An 8,070-nucleotide genomic window follows, 5' to 3' on the forward strand; every position below is an offset into this window, starting at 1 on the left:
TCAGTGGTAGAGTGCTTGCCTTGCATGCATGAGGCCCTGGGTTCGATTCCTCAGCACCACATAAGCAAAAAGAAAAAAGCCGGAAGTGGCGCTGTGGCTCTAGTGGTAGAGCGCTTGCCTTGAGCTGAAGGACAGAGTTCAGGCCCCACGACCCGACCGCAAAAAAAACAAAAACATAAAAGATGCCACAAAGCTGGGTACAGTGGCACATGCTTGTAACCCTAGCTACTTTGGGAGGTTGACATCTAAAGATCACAAATAGAAATCAGCCCAGGTAGGAAAGTCAGTGAGACTCCTAATTCCAACTGACCACCAAAAAGGCAAAATTAGAGCCAGCCTTTAGAAAAATAGCTATAGAAGAATGCCCAAGCCCTGAGTTCTAGTCCAATTATGGCACCAAAATAATAATGATGATGATGATGATAATGATTTAAAATAATAAAATTAAAAGCTCATCAGTATCTTTGAATAAAGTTTCAGGAGGAAAGATACCAAGCATCCAGCTAGGCGCTAGTGGCTCACGCTTGTAATCCTAGCTACTCAGGAGGCTGAGATCTGAGGATTGTGGTTCAAAGGCAGCCTGGGCAAGAAACTCCACGAGACTCATATCCAGAAAACTGAAAGTGGCACTGTGGCTCAAGTGGTAGAGCGTTTGCCTTGAGCTGAAGAGCTGAGGGGCAGTGCCCAAGCCCAGAGTTCAAGCCCCACAACCGACAAAAAAAAAGATACCAAGCGTCCATAACCATCCTTTCCCTCATTTGATCAGTGCAAGCAAATTGACTTTAAAGAATACAAAACAACAACAAAGAAAGCAATAAGTAAGATTGTTTATTCTTTTTTCCTTTTCTTTTTTTCAGTGGTGGGCCTTGAACTCTGGGCCTGGGCACTGTCCCTCAGCTCTTCAGCTCAAGGCTGGCATTCTACCACTTGAGCCACAGCGCCACTTCCAGTTTTCTGGTTGTTTACTGGAGATAAGAATCTCATAAACTTTCCTGCCTGGGCTGCCTTTGAACCATGATCCTCAGATCTCAGCCTCCTGCGTAGCTAGGATAACAGGTGTGAGCCACTGGTGGCCTGGCTTAAGATTGACTATTCTTAATATAAACCAATGGTTATCTCTGATGCTGGGTGCGTTGCTTTCCATGAGGAGGCCCCACTCCACTCTTCCTGTATCTCCTATATTTCTTACTCTTTTCTAATCAGTTTAGAACATTACAACTGCTAGCCCAAAGTAAGAAATGTTTCAATCAGGCTCTTTCAGTTCACACTTAGATACTCTGGGGGGGAGGGAGGGCACGGGCAGATGGAATGTATAACTATATTCTCGGAGGAACTGTGGGTATCCAAGTGCAGCTATGCAGATGCCAAGAGTTCAAGAGAATCCTCAAATAAATCTTTTAATCCAGATGGAGAAAAAATTCAAAAATCAAGTTGACAAACCAATCAATAATATGCTTTGTTTTTCTGATACCAAAAAAGAAGGAGAAGGAGAAAAAGGAAGAGAAGGAGGAGAAGGAGGAGGAGGAGGAGGAGGAGAAGAGGAAGGGGGCTAGGGAAAGAGGCAAGGAGAAGTTAGAGGGAGATAGAGGGAGAGAAAAATGAAGGGAGAAAGAAGAAAGGAATGGAGAAAGAAAAAAAGGAAGGAAGGGAGGGAGGGAAGGAGACAAGTCTTGCTCTCCAAAGAGTAAGGGTGAAGATGCAGGGTCAGGGGAGCCTGTGACTCATGCCCTCCACATAACAGCCCCTGGACAGCAAGAGTCAAGACTCAGATATGAATGACGCCCACACGTCCAGCAACTGAATTCAGCAACAAGAGGGACATGGTCGTCACAGGCAGGAAAAAGACAAAGACAAAGAGTAATGTAGATACCCACTTTTACTTCCAACGAATGTTCTTTCCTCTCATGGAACATTCGTTCCTCCACCTCTGGAGGCCTTCTTGAAAAAGAAACACTACATAGGGCCAGCACCTCAGGGGGGAAAAAAAAGTGTGACCCTCCAATTCCTAGGCAGGTGGCAACGTCCGGGTGAGGCTCCAACACAAACACCATCCTCCGAGGACACAGCAAACTAAGCCTGGCGAACCTCACGTTCAACACCAGGACACTGCAAACGACATCTTCATAAAATAAGAGGAGATCAAATTCAGTCCATACAAACATACCTTCAAGTTTTTTTTCTTCATGTTGTTCCCTATCATTTTTAGGGTCACTTGGCCAGTGAGCAAGGTGTCACCTTGGACCAGTCATGCTCCTTAAAGCACTAATTCCCCCAGGGCATGGTGGCTTATGCCGGTAATCCTAGCAATCCAGGAAGCTGAAATCTGAGAATGGAAGTTTGAAGATGGGGGGGGGGGAGGCCTCGGCAGGAAAATAAGACTCCTATTACCAAGTAACCACCAAAAAGCCATAAGTGGGGCTGTGGCTCAAGTGGAAGAGTGCTAGCCTTGAGTATTAAAGCTCAGGACAAGCCAGGTGCTGGTGCTGAGGCCTGACATCCCAGCCACCCAGAGACTGAGCTCTGAGGATCACAGTACAAAGTCAGCCCAGCAGCAAAGTCCATGAGATTCTCATCTCCAATTAACTACCAGAAAACTGGAGGTGGTGCTGTGGCTCAAGTGGTAGAGCACTTTCCTTGAGCTGAAGAGCTCAGGGACAGGGGCCCAGGCCCAGAGTTCAAGCCCCATCACCAATAAAAAATAAAAGCTCAGTGCCAGGCAACAGTGGCTCATGCCTGTAATCCTAGCTACTCAAGAGGCTGAGATCTGAGGATCAGAGTTCAAAGCCAGCCCGGGCAGGAAAGGCCGTGAGACTCTTATCTCTAATAAACCACTAGAAAACTGGAAGTGGTGCTGTGGCTCAAATGGTAAAGCAGTTGCCTTGAGCTGAAGAGTGCAGGGACAGCACCCAAGCCCACAACTGACAAAAAATAAATAAAAATAAATAAAAGCTCAAGACAGGGCCCAGGCCCTGAGTTCAAACCCAAAGACGAGCACACAGATACTGTTGAATCAAGAAGTCTACACTGTGTTACGTTTACAAAACTTGATCACACACCATGTAAGTTTAGCCAGGCATGCTGGTGCATGTCTGTAATCCTAGGGGCTTGGGAGTCTCAGAATTTAGGATGGAGGTTCATAGCCATCCAGGCAGAAAGTTCATGAGACTCTTATCTCCAATTAACCAACAAATAGGCCAGAAGCAGAGCGGTGGCTCAAGGGATAAGCATTTCAGCCTTGAATTGAAAAAAGCCAAGTGAGACAGCAAGATCCTGAGTTCAAGCCTCAGTAAAGGAAGAAAGAAAAGAGAAACTTACACTGTGTTACCTTTCCAGGTCTTGTTCACACTCAAGAGTAACTTTAACTCATAAACACACGCACACCTGATCACAAATATCAACCACAGAACTTGAAGGACCTCATTAGCTTGGCTTCTAGAATGAAAATTCCTCACATTTATGCGAAAACCATCATGTCCACCGGAGGGGAAGAGCGGGCTTCGCCCAATAGCTGTCATGTTGCTAGAGTATTCTCCTCCTTTTAATCTAAACAAACCCCAGGTTTTTCCTAAGAGGACAGACTCAGATTATAACCTTGACCTTTTCAAGGACTCTTGGTTTTAATACCTGCTACTCCTACCTACCAGACAGAAAAAGCCTGAGAATATTTATTGTCAACACTGAGGTAGGAACAAAGAGAACTCCCCCCCCCCCCCCACACACACCCTTTAAGGCACCCTCTGCAGCCAAAGCTTGAGAAAGTCAAACAGGCCCTTTGGGGACGGGGGTGAATTTAGGAAGCCTGAGCATTTTTCAGGGGTCCCCTAGTCACTGTTGAACCTTCTGCCTGCCTATCCGAGCCGTGCGGGGGAGGGCACCCCCAAACCACCAGAATAAGCATGTCTGCAGGCGGGACTCAGGAGCCAGAGTTGTTTTTGGGTTTGTTTTTTTTTTTCAGCTCTCCAGATGTGCAGCCCGGTTGGGCGCCAGTAAAGGGGCTTCCCCAGAAAAGTATCCTCAACGTCGGGGGGGGGGGTGCGGGGAGGAAGGAAACTTCAGGGTGAAGTGAGTACACCCGTGGTACTCACACCAAGTTTTCAAACTTGAGTGTAACTCACTCCAACTCGACAGCCAAGCACCTGTCCGGAGGCCAAACCGTGATGAGAAGTGGGAAGCGCCCGTGCAAGGGAAGGGAAGGGAATGGGCTCCGAGCACAGGCGCGTGGGCGCGCACGCCGGGCACCCAGAAGGAGTGGACCCCCAAGTCATTCCCCTCCCAGGGACGATCGGAACCGGCATGCGGAGGAAGTGAAGTCCCGCTGGGCAGGAGAGGGACCTCGGCGCTCCCAGCTGTCACTGGAGCCCGCAGGCGCCTCACCGTCCAGCTCAGATCCGCGGCGGCGGCGGGCACCGAGGAGGGCGCGCGCGCGGAGAACGCGCACCCGAGATCCCCGCGGTCCCTGGGTCCCCCAGTCCTCCCCACTTCCCGCGCAGGAGGCTCCCCAACGCCCGCTCCAAGCTTACTTACCCCCCGCCAGCCCCCTCCTGGGTCCCGGTCCTTCTGCCACCCGGAGAGCCCGGCCTGAAAGCAGGCACCGCGGCGCCGCCCGCCCCGCCGCGGCCGGGAGCCGCCCGCCCGGCCCCCACAGCCAGAGGAGGGGGAGAGGGGCGGGACGGCCCAGCGCCCCGGGACTGCAGCCCAGCCCCCGGAGTCAGCACCGTGCTCCCCACCCCGCCCTGGTGTGTCCCCAGCGCCTCTGCCCGGCCAGCACCCCGTCCCCACCCCATCTCCAGCCCCACACTCACCCTGCCACCCCTTTGTCCTCGCCCTTCCCAGGATCGATCGGAATGGCCTACCACCTCCCCTCAACGCTCACCAGGGACGTTTCCTCTTCCAGACCTGGCCTCTCCTCTCCAGGAAGCCTTCTGAATTCCACGTCCCCCTCCCCAGCCCCAGCCCCTCCCCTCAGGCCCAAGCCCATTTACCCCCAAACTAAGCCGAAAGCTCTTGTCTCCTGCCAAACTGGACCTGTACTCTTTTCTGAACACCTGCTGTGTGTGTGTGTGTGCTCTGTGTGTGTGTGTGCTCTGTGTGTGTGTGTGCTCTGTGTGTGTGCTCTGTGTGTCTGTCTGTCTGTCTGATGTAAGGTCACCGGCAGGGGTTCAAAGACCAGTTTTCAGTAGTCCTAGCTCAGACTCCTTCTGGAGGAAACTGCCATGCCACTGACTAGCTGAACAAAAGGAAAAATGATGTCATTTTAGGGCCTCAGTTTTCCTCCGCTGTCAGTGAGCACAGGATGCCCCCTCCAGTGGGTCATACCCCATTAGGAAGTGGCCTGTCTGACTAAGCCAATCTTTGTAACATTTTGAGTAAAATCAGCACTTGAAAATGCAACCCTTCAAATAGCAACATCAAAACTCCCAGTAACTCCTCCAAGAAACACCAGAGGACAAAATGCCACTGAAGGATCCTTTGGTTTTTAATCCAGTCTAAGTCTTGTCTCCTTCCAAAGCTGTTACTAAAGCTGCAAGCTATCTTACTTTTTGCCAATGGTTACAATTTTCCAGGGGAGAAATTTTCAGGAGGAAGAACAGACCAACTTTTCTGTTCAAAAAATTCCAGGTTTTAGCCAGGTGCTGGTGGAGGCTCATACTAGCTATTCAGGAGGCTGAGATGTTTTGTCCCTATCAGACTTATCTCTAATTAACCACTCAAAAACCAGAAATGAAGCTGTGCCTCAAAGTGGTAAAGCACTAGCCTAGAGCAAAAAGAGCTCAAGGACAGCGCCCAAGCCCTGAGTTGACAAAATAAACAAAAATTCTAGATTGTAACAGAAAATACATGGTATAAAAATATTAGCTGGGTGGACTGGGAATGTGGCTTAGTGGTAGAGTGCTTGCCTAGCATACATGAAGCCCTGGGTTCAATTCCTCAGCATTAAACAGGAGCCGGAAGTGGTACTGTGTGGACGGTGATTCACACTTGTAAGCCTGCTTACTTAGGAGGCCCAGAGATGTGAGGACTGCAATTTGAAGCTAACCAGAGCAGAAAGTCCATTAAGACTCTAATCTCCAATAAACTATTCAGAAAAAGCCAGAAGTGGTACTGTGGCTCAAGTGGTACAGCTCTAGCCTTGAGCAAAAGAAGCTTAGGGACAGCACCCAGGCCCTAAGTTCAAGCTCCCCCCGTGAACTTCTTGAGAATGATGCTTCCTGCTCCCTTCCCCCAGCATGGCCCACTTATGCTCACAGGGCTACAGGACTTTTCCAGGGCTCCAGAGAAGACTGTCCTGGGTGCCTTACCCCCTATTCCCTGGCTCCATGCCCCACTCCACATACACTCCCATCCTGAGAGTTCTCTTTGGGGCAGAAGTGCTTGCTAGAGTGGGAAGAACCGTGAAAACACAGCACACAGATCTGAGTTTGCCTGGAGCTGCCTGGGCACCTAGGGCTTGTCCACTTCCAGCTCCTGACACCATCTCCCTCACCCTAAGCAGGCATAGAGGAGCAATGCTCACAAGGCACTGCTTTCCCATGAAGAGCTCCTCCAAAACCCCGGAGGTCACATTTCCAGCCAGGTCCAACAACATGTCTGTCCTCCAGGGAGACCAGCCGTGTCCTTTCTACAGGTCTGGCTTAGAACTGGGCTGCAGGGAATTCAAGGGCAGCCTAGGCAAGACTTGGCAAGCAGGCAGGCAGGGAGGAAGGAGGGTGAGAGGTAGAGAAGTCCTCAGTCGCAAATTTTTTTTAAGTATTTGTTCCTACAAGTAGTACTAGAAGGGGTTGGGAATGTGGCTTAGCAGTAGAGTGCTTGCCTAGCTTGCATGAAGCCCTGGGTTCGATTCCTCAGTACCACATACACAGAAAAAGCTGGAAGTGACACTGTGGCTCAAGTAGTAAAGTGTTACCCTCAAGAAAAGCAGTTCAGGGACAGTACCCAAGCCCTGAGTTCAAGCCCCAGGACTGGCAAAAAAAAAAGTACTAGAAGCCAAGCATCAGTGGCTCACATCTGTCATCTTAGCTACACAAGAGGCTGAGATGTGAGGATTGCCATTTGAAGCCAGCCCAGGCAGGAAACTTTATATAGGAGACTCTTATCTCCAAGCAACCATGAAAAAGCCAGAAGTATGTGACTAAAGTGGCAGAGCACTAGCCTTGAGTCAAAAAGCTCAGGGACAGCACCTAGGACGTGAGTTCAAGTCTCAGGAGCAGCACACACATGCATATGTAAGCACATGTACATGCACGCACACACACACACACATACACACACGTGCACACACACACACATACACAGCCAGGCACTGGTGGTTCCCACCTATAATCCTAAGCTACTCAGGAGGCTGAAATCTGAGGATCGTGGTTCAAAGCAGGAAAATCCATAAGACTCTTATCTCCAATACACCACCAGAAAACTGAAGTGGCTCAAAGTGGGAAATCACTAGCCTTGACCCAAAAAGCTCAGGACAGCACCCAAGCTCTGAATTCAAGCCTCATGAGAGGAAGAGGAGGAGGAACAAGAGGAGGAGGAGGAATAGGAGGAGAAGAAGGAGAGGAGGAGGAGGAGAAGGGACTTCACACATCAAACCATGCTATTAAGCTTCTGCTGGAAGTTCCAGAATCCCTTGAGCATACAAACTAGCCAAGTCCTCTTTCTGCCTACAAAATACAACCCCCTTGCTGGGCTCTGGTGGCTCACACCTGTAATTCTAGCTACTCAGGAGGCTGAGATCTGAGGATCCCAGTTCAAAGCCAGTCCAGACAGGAAAAATTGGTGACTCTTATATCCAATAAACCATCAGAAAACGGGAAGTGGCACTGTAACTCACGTGGTAGAGCTCTCACCTTGAGCTGAAGAGCTGAGGGACAGCACCCAGGCCTAGAGTTCAAACCCCAAGACTGACAAAATAAAAAAAAAACCTTGGCAAAGTGCAGAGAGACCCACAGAATCTGGCCCAGATCCATAGATAGATAGCGCCATGCCCAGACAGGCCCCTGCTAAACCTGGGCCTGCTGCCGAGAGTTCCCATCAACTGAAACGCCCCTCTCTTGTGCTCTGCTCTCTTTATTTTTT

The 8,070-nt window shown here is 49.9% G+C and overlaps 1 protein-coding gene across 1 annotated transcript in view; it reads right to left on the minus strand.

The window, feature by feature from the left end:
• The window catches only part of Cgnl1 (cingulin-like 1), a 107,705-nt gene extending 103,101 nt beyond the window's left edge, over positions 1 to 4,604 (minus strand). Inside the window, exon 1 of the mRNA XM_013009947.1 lies at positions 4,525 to 4,604. The gene's annotated coding sequence lies outside the window, so the exon portion shown is untranslated. The remainder of the gene's footprint in view (positions 1 to 4,524) is intronic.
• Positions 4,605 to 8,070: the final 3,466 nt, after the last annotated feature.

This window comes from Dipodomys ordii, unplaced genomic scaffold (genome assembly GCF_000151885.1).
Source record: "Dipodomys ordii isolate 6190 unplaced genomic scaffold, Dord_2.0 Scaffold11, whole genome shotgun sequence".
Classification (NCBI taxonomy): Eukaryota; Metazoa; Chordata; class Mammalia; order Rodentia; family Heteromyidae; genus Dipodomys; species Dipodomys ordii.